The 18,466-nt window shown below is 35.1% G+C and overlaps 1 protein-coding gene across 3 annotated transcripts in view; it reads left to right on the forward strand.

Annotated features, from left to right (window-relative positions):
• The first annotated feature begins 7,041 nt into the window (after positions 1-7,041).
• The window catches only part of LOC145239864 (B-cell lymphoma/leukemia 10-like), a 94,577-nt gene continuing 83,152 nt past the window's right edge, over positions 7,042-18,466 (forward strand). For all 3 annotated transcript variants that reach the window (XM_080103433.1, XM_080103432.1, XM_080103434.1), the window contains exon 1: positions 7,042-9,685. The gene's annotated coding sequence lies outside the window, so the exon portion shown is untranslated. The remainder of the gene's footprint in view (positions 9,686-18,466) is intronic.

An 18,466-nucleotide genomic window follows, 5' to 3' on the forward strand; every position in this document is an offset into this window, starting at 1 on the left:
TAAGATCTTTGACTTACTTGTTGTTTCATCAAATACTTTTGTATGCAAAATCCGATCCCACATTTTGCTAATTCCTACCCTCTGATGAGAAGGCAAGTATTTCTTCGAAACTCCACGGATTAAGGACTATCCACTTATTAAGTGTTTCCTTTTCAGATTAAATATGTTTTTAACTCTTTTTCAAAGTGTTTTTTAACATGTTTTAATAACTATTTCCTGTTAACGAGAATACCTCGTATCTACCATGCCATATATATGTATTAATGGAGTTCTAATCTATGATTAATGATTACTATAATGTATTAAGTTTTACACCAGGTTTACTTAGTGATTATTGCCCATAATATACGTTTTATTAAGTCGTTTTAGTCTTCTCTGTCTATAATTTTTACTTCATCCCATAAGGATAGGTAGTTTCCCTTTTCTAGTTTTCATATGTGATCAGCCATATTATCTCCACATATTTCCAATGTTCATCTAGCCTTACTTGCAGTGGGCAGCATGTTTGTATATTTTAGAATTTAATCCTTACTGTGGGTGATACTGAGAATAAAATAAAAATTACTACCTGGTAATGAGTAACAGAATGAAAACATTTTACCATCTGGAAATTCTCGAGTTTGACAGGATGCACATTCAGAAGCTCAAAAGATATATGTATTAAAACGTTACAAGAATAGCATTCAAGATGAGAACAGTTGTTCAAATAATCCAACTGATAGAGAAATGCATGTTAAAATATTTCTGAATTCTGTGATTGCAAAATTGGAAATTCTGCTTTCAGTTGTATTTCATTTTCAAAATTGAATTGGTCGTGCAAAGTCACTTTTTCTTGATCCAAACAATATAAGCTGAGCTCAATATGTGACCCAATGGGGTCACTTTTTCTTTTCTAGTATATAATAAAAAGATGATAAAACAGCATCGACCATAAATAAGGAAGCAAAATTGATAATAGCTGATAGTATACAGCTAAATCGGAATAATTTATGTTTAAAAAAAGCACAAACTTTGTAAATTGTCTTGCATATTATCAAATCCTACAATAAAAAATATAGGTAAAATAAACAAATATTAGCAAAGATAAACAAAATGAAAAAAAAATTATTTAACATCAAGAAATGGATAAATACTAAAACTAAACATTTTACGAGATAAACAACAAAAAGAAATTGCTCATTCCATAATTTGACATAGTATAAATCCCTTTTTCTTATACTTAAATGTGAGTTGCAGCATTTTTTATTTTTTTTTTTTATTTTTACTTTTTTGCTTTAATATTTAAAATGCGTTCTTTTTTTTTTTTTTTAAACTTTTTTGCTTGAAACTACCTATCCTTATGGGATGAAGTAAAAAGTCATTTTTTTTGTTGTTTTTTTTTTTACTTTTTTGCTTTAATATATAAAATGTGTCAGCATTGAATATTTGTTGCTATAACCAGAAACAAACACCCATCTACACCGATAGACAAATAGCATTAATGTCTGCATACCAAGTCATTGTTTTATCCGGTCGCATAATAAGCAGAAGTTTACATTAAGAAAGAAAAGAAAATATAATTTTTTTTAACTTTAGGTGTTGGTACAAAATAAAACTTAAAAGAAATTAATATTTTCAAACATAACATTTAAACAATGAAACACAGCAGTATTATAAAAAACGAAATTTTTCATTATATACTGATAAATTTGTTGCAGTGGGTCAAAAGGCAGTGTGAAGGTGCCAATCGACCATACAACTAATAAAGTAAACGCAAAGGCAAAAAGATAACAGCAATAGCAAAGAAGGATGACAAACACAAGTGATCGGTTAAAGACAATGTGTACCATGTTTTATTGTTTACTAAGAAAAAGGTAAAATGCATAGCAATTGATATCAAGATCAGCTGGAGCAAGAATGGGTGTCTCGCAAGGAGATTCTTGGGTCCTTGAGGTAAGAACTTTTAGCCGGATGTCAGTGGGAGCTGGAACAGGTAGTTCAACATCAGTGAGCACTAGAATAGGTAGCCGAACATCAGTGGACGCTGGTACTGATAGCTGGTTGTCAGTGGCCTGCAGAAGCTGGTGGTTGGAAGCATTGGAGCTGCAGAAATTAGAACAGGTTGGGCTTCTGAGTGGGTTAAGATTGGTTCTGTCCCCCCATGGTGATTTTTCCAGAAAAGCTGGCTTGACTCTGTCAATGGAGATTATGTCAATTCAATTTTCTCTGTCAATGGTGAGATGTTTCTCTGATCATTCAAAAGCTTTGAAAGGACCCTGGTATGATGGTGTAACGGTGTCTTTACCGTATCATTTCAGATAAAAATAAACTTGCAGTCTTGGAACCTGGATGGGTAATGTTTGACTTCATGGTGTGTATTTCAGTTGGCCCATTTTTTTATGATGTAGTTCCTGAGTAAAGGATCTTGTAACTTTGGGTATGGTGTCGTCAAAATATTGACAGGGTAAAGAGTGCTGTACCAAAGACTATTTCAGCTGGAGCATATCCTAGATCTTTTTTGAGTGAGTTACAAATTGACAAGAGGATTAGGGGTAGCTTGTCTACCAAGTTGCTGGTGGTATGTGTTGTGATTAGGCCTTAGGTACATCAGAAGTTGCAATCCACTCCTGAAGGATGGTCTTTCCTACTGTGTTAACTGAGATATCTCTTATGGATACTGGCCACCTGGAGAATCTGTCAGCCACTGTGAGGAAATACTGGCATGTCGGGAATGGTCTGACCATGTCCATGTGAATTTGACTGAAACCGGCGTCAGGATTGCTAAGTGTACCTGGCAGGATTTAGTGAAGGCACGTTGAAACCCAATCATGCATGTTGATATTTATGTTGAGTCAAACAGAATGATCAGTAGTAAGTTTGACTGTTTGCTGGGATGTGACAATTCATGTAGTGCTTGAAGATTTGCCTTCTGAGTGCTGGAGGTATGTAGGGTCTGAGGTGATTGAGTTTAATATCAATGTTTTGCTGTTGAAAGGTTGGGAATTCATTCAGTTGCAAAGATGTGTTCTCTAAGACTTCAGGAAGAGTTGCATCAGATTTGCAATCAGCTGATGTGTTGACATCAAATCTGGATAGGGCATCGGCAACACTGTTGTCTCTTCCTTTGACATACTGGATATCAGTTGTGAATTGTGAGATATAGTCGAAATGTCTAATCTCATGATCCGTGTATTTGTCTGGGTTGTTCGATAAGGAAATTGTCAAGGGTTTGTGATCGGTCAAAACGGTGTAAGTCTGACCTGTTCACCGAAGAATTGATAATACCAGCATACATCAGGGCTGTTTCTATATCCTTGACGATCTGCGTGTATTGCTCTATTCCATGTGTGTGGCACTGAGCTTCGTTGCCTCTGGTGTAGGAATTTCGGGTCTCTTAACTCTGCATGTATCTAAACCATCTCATCTTCAAGGTGTGTGTGGTTTCTTCGGTGATTTTCAACTTGGTGGGCCTGAAAGTATACTTTGTCAGCTGAATCGGTCACAATATTGAGAGGTGTATCTACTGGTACCAGGGTCAGAACTTCAGTTATGTTCGGTGGTAACCAATTCCTCTTTAGGCCTTAGAGGATGGGTTCTGCCATAATGTTGTTCCCAAGGCAGATCTTCATCAGGTGCAGGAGCTGAGGTAGGGTTCTATCGCCTAGAGACATATTAGAGAATAGGTCTCTGATAAGGACTTTGTCCCGTTCGATTGAGGATATCTAATTTGAGGTGAGTGTATGGGAGATGGTCTCGAGTGTTGAGAAGGATGTCTTCCACTTCTTCTACAACTGATGCTGGTAGGGCCTGTACTACTGAGGCATATTTTATTTCCGCTCATGTGAATTTTCTGGCTGAAAATATCTCCTTGAGTTGAATGCACCAACTCCTGGTGTTCATTGCATTGTACTGTAGTAGTTGTATCAGGGGGACTGATATATATATATATATATATATATATATATATGTTAATTTCTAGTTCATCAGTCTTTTACATCATCTTCTCTGCTAGACGCTTACCTGTGTCTAAAGATAACATCAGGAACACCACTTGTTGCAGTGGGTCAAAAGGTGAAGGTGCCAATCGACCATGCAACTAATAAAGTAAACGCAAAGGCAAAAAGATAACAGCAATAGCAAAGAAGAATAACAAACACAAGTGATCGGTTAAAGACGATGTGTGCCGTGTTTTATTGTTTACTAAGAAAAAAGTAAAATGCACAGCAATTGATATCAAGATCAGCTGGAGCAAGAATGGGTGTCTCGCAAGGAGATTCTTGGGTCCTTGAGGTAAGAACTTTTAGCTGGATGTCAGTAGGCCCTGGAGCAGATAGCTGGACGAAACAAATGAAATACAGTATTTTCTTGTAAATAGCAGAGTAGTAGATATAATTTAAATTGGCTAAATAGAATCAAATATCGTTTTTCAAATAAAATGCTTAAAAAATCTAACTTTTCTCTATATATGAGATATACTCTTGTTTATATGTATGTGTGTGTTAAATGGAATTAACGGATAAAGCAATGACAATCCAAGTGAAACACAATGAGGTCAACAGAGGTATGAATTGATGTTTTAACCTCATTTTTTCCAAATACTTTGTGCTTTCTTGTAACATAATAGGAACAAAAGTCTAAGATGTGCATGATCATGTGAGAAATTTTGCAAAAGTGTGACGCATGAAAATAGTGCAGTAATATGAAATTCCCTACAAAGCAAGCAGGTTGTAGGAAGGTCATTACAATAGGAGTAGTGTATGGGAGGATGGGAAATAGATATTTGGTAATATAAGTTTGATTGGTTATGGCAAGAACCTGTTGACATTGACTTAGAAGATGACCAAGTTGCAATCTGTGAGGAAGCAATCTCATGGTAATGTGTTCCATCAACGGAAATTTTGCTTAACACTTAGCACACAGGAAAAAAGAAAGTTTTTCTTTGTGGTACAAAACAAGTACTGAATGCCTTACAAGGATGAATTAGATTGAAGCTCAGTCGAGCATATTCCATGGATTGACAAAATAGTAGAGACTAGTAACCCTTCTTTTGTGAGAAACAGGCTGTAAAAGTACAGAAGTAATTGTAAAGTCATTTCTGGATTTTATTAAGAAAACAAAAAATGCTTGAAATGGCATTAGTACTCCATTTTGGAATATATCTGACTTTTCTACATGGAGTCATTATGAGTATAAAAAGTTGCAAAAGTAGAATGATCAATTTCTGCATTTATCCTAGCAACAGATTGTATATTGTGTGCCTTTTATTTTTAGGTCTGGAGTGAAAGTCATTCTCAAGAGGACATGTTTCATAGAGAAATGATATACGAATAATATAAAGGATGTGTAGTGTGAATTTTAAAGATATGTTTAGATCTAATGACTCCAGAGGAAGATAAAATCTAGACAGTATAGGGAGATACGTGCAGATTAGAAGGCGTTGATGGTATAGTCACATTGAAAGAACGAGAGTTCTTGGGTTAGTAAACGTAGAAGAGTTAAGGTAAAAGGTTTAGTTCACAGGAGAAGGCTAAGAAAATCATAGCAGAAAAGATAAGAATGAAGTTGAGAGAAAGAGAAATAAACAACTGGTGATAGGTAAGTTTGAAAGTCAATTTATAAGAGCCGTCCAACATATGCCACCATGTAAAACATGTTAAAACCAATGATAATTGTGATGATGAAATGTTGAGAATTTTCAGGTAATTGGTTTCATGACTAAACAGAACTTGAAAGGCTGAACCCGACTCTATCGCTTAAAAATCCCACCAACAAAACAATATTTTGATAATTTTATTTGAAAATCCTATTAAATCAAATAAAAAGAATTATTTGTTAAATTGATTTTTAAAAAATCCCGTTATATCAAATTAAAAAATTGTAAAATTGATTTGAAAATCAAATTTAAAAAAAAAATGTTAAATTGATTTAAAAATGAATATACATCAAAGAAAAAATTTTTTGTTAAATTGATTAAAAAAAAACGTTATATATGAAATAAAAAAAAAAATTGTTAAATAGATTTGAAAATCAGGTTATATAGAATAGAAAAAATATTTTGTTAAATTGATTTTAAAAATCCCGTTATATCAAATTAAAAAAAAAAATTTAATTGATTTGAAAATCACATTATATCAAATAAAAATATTTTGTAAAATTGATGTAACGGGATTTTCAAACCAATCAGAAAAAATATTTTGGTTATTGATTTGGCAATTCCGTTACACCAAAACAGAAAATAATTCTGTTAAATTGATTTGAAAATCCCGATACATCAAACAAAAAAATATTTTGTAAATTGATCTGAAAATTCCGTTACATCAAACGAAAAAATATTTTGTTAAAATGATTTGAAAGTCCCGTTACATCAAATAGAAAAAATATTTTGTTAAAATGATTTGAAAGTCCCGTTACATCAAATAGAAAAAATATTTTGTTAAAATGATTTGAAAGTCCCGTTACATCAAATAGAAAAAATATTTTGTTAAAATGATTTGAAAGTCCCGTTACATCAAATAGAAAAAATATTTTAATTGATTTGAGAATTCTGTTACATGAAATAGAAAAATATTTTAACTTGATTGGAAAATCCGCTTACATTACATCAAATAGAAAAAATAGTTTGTTAAATTGATTTGAAATCCGTCAGATTAAACTGAAAAATGATGTTGTCACATCGATTTGAAAAACTGATGAATTAATTAGAAGAATGCAATAGAAGATTTAATTAGAATGCAATAGAAGATTTCTTTCTCAATAGAACATGAGAATGAATTTTAATGCTTTAAGAATGCTTTTGAAAGTAAATCATGTTCTGCTTCTATAAAGCAGCTTTTGATAAATAATCTGCAATGTACATAAATTTTCTGTAAAATTCATTCATTTAGAGACGAGTCTAAATCAAGAAATATTCCATAAACATTATTAAAACACAAGATCCAGCATCAATTTTTAGTGAAAAACTGTTAAGCCGCTTTCGTTTATGCTTTGGTAAATACAACCTCAGTCTTGTGTCAACTTTGTCCTTATGTCCAAATACATAGGAACAATATCCACGTTTGGAGGGAGGGTTCATTATCTGAGGCACATTCGTTCTTCACTATTTTTGTGTCTCGTTCAGAGTGACTTTTTTTAGGAGTCAAGTTTTCTCCCCATTAAAAACAGAGTTGTGCCTAACTTTATCCATGTGAGACGACCTGAACATTATTGTTCCCTACATTAAACTCAACCTTGTAATCCATTATTTAGCATATGAAAACAGTTTCCTGTCTCTCTCTCTCTCTCTCTCTCTCTCTCTCTCTCTCTCTCTCTCTCTCTTGCACACTTTAGTAATTACTACAATACAAACAGAGAAAGCAAAAGAGAAAAACATTAATGTAAAATACTGGAATTCTTGTCTTGATCCTAACTCGGTTGAATCAAGTTAAGGCAACAATTAAATAGTTTATGATTTTTTGTAGAAAATGCTGATATCATTTTCATGCAAGAAAATGCGCTTCTCAAGTAAGTATGCTTTCAAAATCCTATTAGCTCTGTTGGCAGAGTTGGTACTAAGAATTTTACAAATTTCATAAGTCCAAGGATGGGTTTTCAAAATTCTACTTCTGCTATATGTTCCAGTGCCCATTGACATCTAGCTATCTAATCCAGTGCCTGCTGGCGTCCAACTACCCGTTCCAGTACTTGTTAACATCCAGTAACATTTTTTTCTTTTTTTACATAGGCATCACGACTTATCAAGGCCAAGGGGCCACTCGAGGATAAAGATTAAAGAGTGTACAGTAGAAAATGGACAATATAGTAACTGTTAGTAACAGAGATTCGGTAAATTTGTTAACTTATATGGAACGGCTGATCAAAAACTTGTTTATGTTAGACTTGAAGACAAGCATATTGTAGTCAGCTGGAAAGCAGAAAAACGGAAGACAATTTCATTGGCATGCAGTTTTAAGAAAGAAGCTTTGCTCATAGAATCTACGCTTAGGTTTAGACACAGATAAAGAGTGGGGGAAACTAGTGATAGTGTTTTCTGCTAGATGGGTGTTTCTTGTGAAAGTTTGGCGAGGGGGGGGGGACCATAGAATGGAGCTCAGCCGAGCACCTGCCATGAAAATAACGATAAAGCAGAGACAAACTTGCAGCATCTCTTCTGTGAGAAAGATGTTGCAGGGAAGAGAAAAGGATATCCCCCACAAGGCTACGAAGTCTATTTTGAACTCTATCAAGGCAGGATAAGTCCTTTCTAGCAGCTCCTGCCCAGATGTGGCAACAGTACTCCATCCTTGGACGTACGTGGCTCTTATATAGATAGAGAATTGCATCACCAGTGAGATATCTACTGGATCGATAGAAGGCTCCCACCATTTTTCCAGCGGCCTTGGCAACGGATTTAATGTATGTGTTCCATTTAAGATCAGGAGTAAAGATCAAGCCCAGAAGCTTGTCAAAACATGCCAGATGGTGATCAGAGCGTTGATGATGCAAAGATAAAAGCTTGGTTTTAGATGCATTAAAAGTAATGAACCACCTCTTTCCCCATTGTACCACTTGCTCAAGATCTGAGGAGAGAGAATCGGAGAGAACTTGGTCGTTTACGGTCTTTGATGTGCTGCCATAAATGGTGATGTCGTCAGCATAATGTCTACGAATGATGTAAGGATGTGATTTGGAAGATCATTAATATAGACCAGGAAGAGAGTTGAGCCCTGGATGGACCCCTGAGGGACTCCAGCATTAATACTAAGAGCTTCTGATTTCTGCCCATCAACCACTACTCCTATCAGAGAAATGATTTAATAATTGAGAAGACATGTTCCTCTCCCCTCTGACATCCAGCTACATGTACCAGTGCCCATTTACCAGTTTCCAGCGTCTGATCCCATCTCTCAGATTGATTCGTATTATATGAACAACTTTCGTTTTCTCGGTAAATAAAACACGATATCCATCGTCTTTTTAGACGATTATCAATATGTCATTCATCTTTTGTTACTACCGTTATCTTTTTGCCTTTGTTGTTATACGGTCGATTATCACCTTCATCGCCTTTCGCCCCGCTGCAACAACATAAATAAAATTTTGAGGCATAAAAACATTATTCGGAATGTTATTCGAAAAAGGCTGGCATGTAAAACAAACAACATTAAAAATCACAAAAGAAAGAAGAAATTGAAAGTTGTTTAAAAGTTGAGTGAGTTATTCTTGGGACAGTCCCAAACTCTTAGAAAGGTGGGAGAATTATTAGACATTTGAAGAATTAAAAATGGGAATTTATTGAAATATAAAAAATATCAAGTCTTCATGGAATGAAGATGGTGTTTATGTTATTTGATTCTCAGCGATTGGAGATTATTTTGCAGCAACTTAATACCGAAAACAGTAGCAGTTCCATCTCTACTAAGCCAAGAAAAATTGAGAGTGCCAAAACAAAGTAACGTCGCTGGAAAGAGAAAGATTTCATTGAAAAGTCGTCTGAAAGTAAATCTTTGGTCGAACGTCGTCGCCGTCGTAATCGTCGTCACCATACAACAACTGCACAAGCATCTACTAACTCCTATCGCCTGTTGATTATTAGCAGCGTAACAGTGAAACTTATCATAAAGCAGCAGTTCGAGTACCGGCACCGTCGTCGCTCGTCTTTGCGTCATCGCTAGAGCCGCAGTCTTGGACTTTCTCTTTTTCAACTCGCTTAGTTCACATTGGTGTCTAAGTAAGTATCGCTTTTATTATTATTATTATTATTGTGTGCGGATTATTGACTTTGGGTTTTAAAAGTTGAATCTGTTGAACATTTATTTGAGATATAATCCTAGACTGTTATTGTTTTTGTATAAAATCTTTTATTAAGAAAACTTAGTTTTAAGAATAATCGAACGCATTAACGAAAAAATGCAACACTTTTGGCGGCAGAATTCACTTCAGTTACTTCTTATCAAACATATTTGTTAAGAAATCTTTCATCGTCATTAACAAGCAAATATTTTTCAGTGAAAACCAAAATGATAATAAGATAAAGCAAAGAACGTAATATTTTTAATTAAACAAAATAAAACAGTGTAAATGTTAAAAGTATTCGATAAAATAAATTTGCGCATCGTTATATCGAGCGAGAGAGAGAGAAAGAGAGAGAGAGAAATATTATAAATTTTTACATTTTTATCTCAAATAATCTAAGAAATAAAAAGTTCTACACTAAACCAATAATTGAATTAAATTACAGCAACAGGTGTCGCGTTTTTATTCTTAGCTCCACGTATGCTTGTATGAATCACATGCGCGTAACATAAAGTAATAATTTATTAGATTTCTACAAAATCCTCGGAATTTTTTTCAATGTTTACCGCAGGATTTTATTTCTTTTTGCCAAATGAACAACAAAAAGTTAAAAAAAAAAATAAAAAAAAAACTTTTTCTATTCCTGAATTCTCCTTCTTTCTTTTTCCTCCAAACACGAAAGCAAAATTACTTCAGAATATAATCATTCTGGTGTTAAAACGAGAAATTACCAAACCCACTTCCCATTTTCAATGAAATATAAAACAGTAATAATACTATGGACGGTGTCTTTTGTTATTATTTTTAATTTTTCGAATGATGTCACTACAAGAAAATGACGTCATAATACTCGGACGATTTTTGTGAAGAAAAGTTAATTTCCAAATAATGATAGCGTGATGTGACACGGACACATAAAAAACTCAAATACAAAACGATTCTGAAAGAGTTTTGTGTGTGTGTGTGTGTGTGTGTGTGTGTGTTTTGACTCTAATTTATTTTGTGTTATTGAAGAACCCTTTCTCTCTTTGGGGGCGAGGAGACAAATTTGTACTTAAAAAAAAAAAAAAAAAAAATTACCTTGCATAACTTTGCAACTTCGCGCATTGTTTGTTATTGTTGGATTCATAAGAGCATCCGTGATGACAAGAAAACTCATGTCTCGATAATGGCTTAAAAATAAAACCTACTCAATAAATGTCACAGTAACATTTATTAGGTGTGTTTCTACCAGTATTTTGTCTTACTTTTTAATTTTTAAGTCATCATGAAGGCTTCAAAGATGTAAGAGTATAATCGCGGCCATTTTTCTTGTTCTCTCGTAATGCGCGACACTACTTGTTTTTGGAATCGAATAAACGTTTTAAAGTAAGTAAAAACGCTAAAGACTTATTCAGCCATAAGTAGAAGAGTAAATTATTTTGGTTTGATTACATTTACTTGTTATATATTTGTTTATGACTATTTTTTCGTGTTAGATAAACTCCAAAATGAAGTCGAATAGATAGTTTAAAGGCTTCAAAATTACGACCGAATTTCTCATGAACGGAATGTCAAACATAAAGACTCAAAATGAGCAAACTGGCAATTCTGAACGGAAAGGAAAAAAAGCTTCTTCTTTTTTTTCTATTGTTTATTTTATCTGGCCGTTCGGCTGTAATGGGTGGACTTTCTTTTTTCTGTCAAGTTCGACTACTTCGTGTGTAAGGAACAAATGTACATTAGCAAAATATTCATAGCAAAACATTTTTTTTACGTTCTAAAAATTATCTTCACTGTAATTGTCACTTGTTTTTTTGTTTGCTTTTTTTTTACATTTTATTTTCTGGAATTTCGTAGGAGGAAATCCTTCTAGACTGAAGCAATTTTAATTTTTTTGTCTCAATCCAGAATGACTTTTTTAGCGCTATTTTCTTCATATTAACACTCTTATGCCTATGTTTAGTAGCAATTAAATATTACCTTTTTTTTACACGTTCAAAACTTTCTTTTAGTTAAAAAGGAGGGGGGGCCTCCTTTTAAAAAAAATTCAATAAACCTAAATAGAATCTCCATATTTTAATAAATTTAACTCACATAGCTGCGTTCATTCGTGTTTATAAGCAGTCACGTTCAGGTTTATGCCGAAAATAAAAAAAATATTGTAAAATCGGTAAATATCTAAGTCGAAGAAAAAGTTAGACACAACGGTCGGTTTTTAATGTGCTGAATATTTCAGTTCCCCCGCAAGAGGCACTCTAGATTGGGGCAAAAATAAAGATTGACTCAATCTAGAAAGATTTCTTCCTCACTGACCGGACCGAGTACAAAAAAGATAAAGTATGGTATCAAAACAGATACTGCATTTTAACTTTGATTGTTTTGAAAAATAAATAAAACAAAAAAACACTGGCTTTCAGTAGCAGACGTTGTGATTAATGGCAGTCGATTTCATATTATTGTCATGAATTAAAACATTTCAATTTTAGTTGCAAGAAAAAACAAATTTCCCAATAATGACGATATAAAAAAAAAAAAAAAAATATTGATGCAAACTAGCGAACCAATGTTCTGGGATCTGTTCCACGTGCTGTCTGTACCAACATTGTGCATAGACGCAGCGAAATGTACTTTGTGTCTTGTAATTTTTGACTCATGATTTCGTCACTCCAGTAACAACAATATTTTAACTAACCCTTATTGTTATGGAAGGGGGGGAGTATCCGATAATCCCTCTATAATATTACATGGTGTCAGAGACGAGATTAGAAGCACACACTTATACGAAAAATGAAACAAATTGTAATAATGAATTAGTTTGTTTTGTCTACTAAGATTAAAAAATAAAAAAAATAAAAACATGTGCGTAACTGCTAAACACTAGGGTACCAAAATAATAAGATTTAGCATGGCAGCTTCATCTCCAGTTCCTCCAGCAACAATAAATTGGTTTAGCACAAACCTTGTCAAATCAATAGACAAATTTATTCTGCAAGTCAGACTCCATTTTGCGTAACGTTGATGATGACGTCAAGCTTAGATATGTTTCATTATAGGCCGTTGTCAAGGGGCAAGAAATAAGTGACCATATTTTTTTTTCGGAATGAAGAAGAAAGAACCTTCCAAACATACTTCAAATAGTATGCAAACCCAAAGTCGAATTTTCGCGTGGCAAGATATGAACTGCTGCAGATTAATTGGCACACTCATTTGTGAAACGGCTTCGCCAAATAGGCAAACTGTTTGAATACAACAAAATAGTAGAAAACACCCTTATAGTTGATATCTTCATATTCGGCATTTATCTAAAGTCAATGCAGAAATCCTTAATAAAAAAAGGTAATGATCTGACTGTAGCCAAAATGCTAGAGACAGAGGAGGTGACTTGCAAGCAAGTTAAAGCTATACACACTCCAGTAAGAGAAAAATGTACACATTCAATTCAGACAAAGAATAATAAAAAGCCAATTCAATGTGGATATAAGACATCCTTAAGGAGAGTGTCCAGTAAAGGAAAGCTGTGCATAATATGCAATAAAAAGGGAAATTTTGCTAATATTTGCTACTCCAAAACTATTGTTTGTAAGCTTGAAGGACACCATAGATTGTGACCAAGATGGCGACTGCCTGGTCCTTTATTATAAAGAACAAAATGATGGCATTTATGGAATGTCATTGTTAGTGGGGTACAATATCTCTCCTTTTTAATTTTTATAATTAATTTGAGAGTGTGAGGTGTCCAGACCGATTTTTTTTTTTAAAGGTCCATTTTGATGGGTGGTTTTGATATCTGTCCGGATCTAGTCATTGTCTTTCTATTATGGTCGGAAGGTGTTGTAAGTTGTGGGTGTTGGAGAAGTAGTTGTGAGCGTTAGTTTGCTGCCAGCTTGCTTCTAGTTCTTTGTGTTGCTTTGGCTATGATGTGCCAGCAATTTCACCAGATGATTTTCTCACCAGTTTGCAAGAGGTACGAGCAGGGGTGGAAGTGGCATTGATGATGATGCCTTCTGGGTCTTCGCAATTTCCATACTCTCGTTCAAGTATTTGCAACTCTTACCTTGTGTCTGATGTAGTATGTGTGCCGCTCTTGGGCTTTTCGCATTTTGTCTCTCCTGTGGAAGTCCTTTAAGTAAGGCCATCCACGGCTGAGCAGGTTTGGGTAGGTTGGAATGTTGGTTCTAAGTCATCTTTCCATGCTGAGACTGCAGTCTATTGGGATTGTTCTATATGTGAGGAATGAGGAGTATTGATCTTCTGCTTTTTTTAAAAGGTTCTTTATAGTTTTTAAAAACTATGCCTTGGCTGCTCTGTGGATTTGGGAATAACATGGACTGTTTGTGACATCTTAGAAGCCCCATTCAGATGTAAACTTGATGAATTCCATGAATGTGTATTGAGTTCCAGGGTCCGTTTTCAGGATGGCTGATATACAAGGCTTCTTATCACCGCTTGGGAATTGAGGGATGTTAGCAGGACAACCTCTGCATTATGGAGAAGTAATTGATGGCTATTATGTTTAGTGTGTCATTGGTAACTTCATTGTCATTAGTCATTCTGCTGGTTGGTTCCTCAGTCTTGTGCATGCTGTCAAGTTTTCCACAGTGGATTTTATTTTGTTGGATAGGCCTGCCCACCATACTCATTAGTGAGCTTTTTGTTGACATCTAGTAATCCCTTGATGGTCGGTATGGATTTTGTTTATGTTTGATCTCCATGACCAGGATGCGGATGTCGTACATGAACGGTGTGTTTTTCAGTGATGCTACTACAATGTATTTAATATGGTTTTATCAAATTAAGAATGTTGGTTTTGGGAGGCCATCCATTCCTGATGCGGTTAGAGATATATTTGCATACTTCGTTGGCTTGGGTGACAATGATCAGTTTTAGGCATTTACCAGTGGTGGGTAGCGAGCTCATTATAGCATGGACAAATGCTGAGTTTTTACCAGGTTTCTATCCTGTTTTATTTGACCTTTGTCTACAGTGGCTCATGACAAGACATCAGCTGTTTATAGTTTTTTGCCTGGGACATAGTGAATAGTATAGTCATGATCCATTAGGCGTACGTGGAATCTCTGTATTCTTACTGATAGTTCACTGTCTTTGTCTCCCAGTAGAGTATCACACACACAAGGTAATGCCACAGCTTCTTTTTCGATCTGTGCATAGTCTCTTTCAGTTTCTGATATGGCCCATAATGCATATGCAATGGGGTGCATTTTGTTGTCATCCTGCATTTGTGACATGAGAGGATGCATTTGTTGATGCAGGGGCTGCACACAATGCTGATTAGATTGCACTGAATGCATTGTTTTGTATTGCTTCCCACCTCACTAGATCATGTAGGTGGTTTTGTCATCTCAGCTAAATTTGGGATGAATTTGCCCATCTGGTTAACCATTCCCAGAAATTGTCACATTTCAGAAGTAATTATTGGTTTTGGTAAGTTTGCAACACTGGCAAATTTTCTGCGTCTAGTTGTAGACTGAGGATGTGCTCCTGCAATTTCAGTGATTTTTTTTTTTATATCTCACATTTTTTAGGGTTCAGTTTGACATCCGCAGTTTTGGTACTCTTGAGTGTTGCCCTCAGTCAGGTATCATACTCACATTGGTTCATGTTATACACAAGTAGGTCATGCTGTGTGCATATGACACTGTGTTGCTGAGTATTTGTTGCATGCATGCAGACCTTAATGACTGATGAGATCCTGAAGAGGAGACAATAAAATTGGAGTCTTCCAAACGATGAAGGTAGTCAGTGTGCGAGTTTTTGTAAATGGGATCTGCCAGTGTAAACTGTTAACAGCAAATTTGCCAGTGTTCACTGTTAACAGCAAATTTGCCAGTGCCCACTGTTAGCATAACATTTACCAGTGTTCACTGTTAGCATAAAATTTTCCAGTGTTCACTGTTAGAATAAAATTAGCCAGTGTTCAATATTAGCATAAAATGTTTCAGTGGTTATTATTAGCGTCAAATTTGCCAGTGTTCACTGTTAACATCAAATTTGCCAATGTAAACTGCTAGCATCAAATTTGCTAGTATTCACTGTTAGAATCAAATTCGCCAGCTTCCACTGTTAGCATCAAATTTGCCAGTATTCACTGTTAGCATAAATTCCCAGTATTCATTGTTAGCATACAAGTTTGCCAGTACGCAGTGTTAGTATCAAATTTCCCAGTGTTCACTATTATCATTAAATATGCCAGTGTTCACTATTAGCATCAAATTTGTTAGTATTCACTATTAGTATCAAATTTGGCAGTGTTAACTGTTAGGATCAAATTTGGCAGTGTTCACTTTTAGCATCAAATTTGCCAATATTAGCTGTTAGCATCAAATTTGAAAGCAGTTGCTGTTACCACCATATTTGCCAGTATTCACAGTTAGCATCAAATTTGCCAGTATTCACTGTTGGAATAAAGTTTGTAAGTATTTACTGTTAGGATCAAATTTGCCAGTATTCACTGTTAGCATCAAAATTGCCAGTATCACTGCTAGCATCTAAATTGCCAGTGTTCACTGTCAGCATCCAATTTGCCAGTATTCACTGTTAGGATTCAATGTGCCAGTATTCACTGTTAGCATCAAAATTGCCAGATTTCACTGTTAGTATAAAAATGGCCAGTGTTCACTGTTAGCGTCACATTTACCAGTGTTCACTGTTAGCATCAAATTGCCAGTATTCACTGTTAGCATCAAATTTGCCAGTATTCACTGTTAGCATCAAAATTGGCAGTGTTCACGTTTAGTATTTGCCAGTATTCACGTTTAGCATCAAATTTGCCAGTATTCACTGTTAGAATCAAAATTGCCAGTGTTCAATGTTAGCATCAAATTTGCCAGTGTTCATTGTTAGCATCAAATTTGCCGGTGTTTACTGTTAAAATCAAATTTGCCAGTGTTCACTGTTAGCATCAAATTTGCCAGTGTTAACTGTTAGCATAAAATTTGCCAGTATCACTGCTAGCATCTAAATTGCCAGTATTCACTGTTAGCATCAAAATTGCCAGTGTTCAGGGTTAGCATCAGATTTGCCAGTATTCACTGTTAGCATCAAAATTGCAAGTGTTCACTCTTAACATAAAAATTGCCAGTTTTCACTGTTTGCATCAAATTTGCCAGTGTTCACTGTTAGCATCAAATTTGCCAGTATTCACTATTAGCATCAAATTTACCAGTGTTAACCTTTAGCATCCAATTGTCCAGTATTCACGGTTAGCCTCAAATTCCCCAGTGTTCACGGTTAGCATCAAATTTGCCACTATTCACTGTTAGAATTCAATTTGCCAGTGTTCACTGATATCATCAAATTTACCAGTATTCACTGTCAGCATTAAATTTGCCAGTGTTCACCGTTAGCATCAAATTTTCCAGTGTTCACTGTTAGCATCAAATTTGCCAGTGTTCACCATTAGCATGAATTTTCCAGTGTTCACCGTTAGCATCAAATCTTCCAGTGTTCACTGTCAGCATCAAATTTGCCAGTATTCACTGTCAGCATCAAATTTGCCAGTATTCACTGTTAGTATCAGATTTGCCAGTATTCACTGTTAGCATAAAAATTGCCAGTATCCACTTTTAGCATCAAATTTGCCAGTGTTCACTGTCAGCATCAAAATTGCCAGTATTCACTGTTAGCATCAAATTTGCCAGTGTTCACTGTCAGCATCAAATTTGCCAGTGTTCACTGTCAGCATCAAATTTGCCAGTGTTCACTGTTAGCCTCAAAATTGCCAGTGTTCACTGTTAGTGTCAAAATAGTCAGTGTTCACTGTTTGCATCAAAATTGCCAGTATTCACGTTTAGCATAAAAATTGCCAGTATTCACTGTTAGCATCAAATTTGCTAGTATTCACTGTTAGCCTCAAAATTGCCAGTATTCACTGTTAGCATCAAATTTGCCAGTGTTCACTTTTAGCATCAAATTTGCCAGTATTCTCTGTCAGCATCAAATTTGCCAGTATTCTCTGTAAGCATCAAAATTGCCAGTATTCACTGTAAGCACCAAAATTGCCAGTGTTCACTGTTAGCATCAAAATTGCCAGTATTCACTGTTAGCATCAAATTTGCCAGTATTCACTGTTAGCCTCAAAATTGCCAGTGTTCACTGTTAGCGTCAAAATAGCCAGTGTTCACTGTTTGCATCAAAATTGCCAGTATTCACGTTTAGCATCAAAATTGCCAGTATTTACTGTTAGCATCAAATTTGCCAGTGATCACTGTTAGCATCAAATTTGCCAGTATTCACTGTTAGCATCAAATTTGCCAGTATTCATTGTTAGCATCAAAATTGCCAGTATTCACTGTTAGCATCAAATTTGCCAGTATTCACTGTTAGCATCAAATTTGCCAGTATTCACTGTTAGCATCAAATTTGCCAGTATTCACTGTTAGCATCAAAATTGCTAGTGTTCACTGTAAGCATCAAATTTGCCAGTATTCACCGTCAGCATCAAAATTGCTAGTGTTCACTGTAAGCATCAAATTTGCCAGTATTCACTGTTAGCATCAAATTTGCCAGTATTCACTGTTAGCATCAAAATTGCTAGTGTTCACTGTTAGCATCAAATTTGCCAGTATTCACCGTCAGCATCAAAATTGCTAGTGTTCACTGTAAGCATCAAATTTTCCAGTGTTCCCTGTGTGCATCAAATTTGCCAGTGTTCACTGTTAGCATCAAATTCGCCAGTGTTCACTGTCTGCATCAAATTTGCCAGTATTCACTGTCA

Source organism: Euprymna scolopes, chromosome 19 (genome assembly GCF_053919585.1).
Source record: "Euprymna scolopes isolate OS-2025 chromosome 19, ASM5391958v1, whole genome shotgun sequence".
NCBI lineage: Eukaryota > Metazoa > Mollusca > Cephalopoda > Sepiida > Sepiolidae > Euprymna > Euprymna scolopes.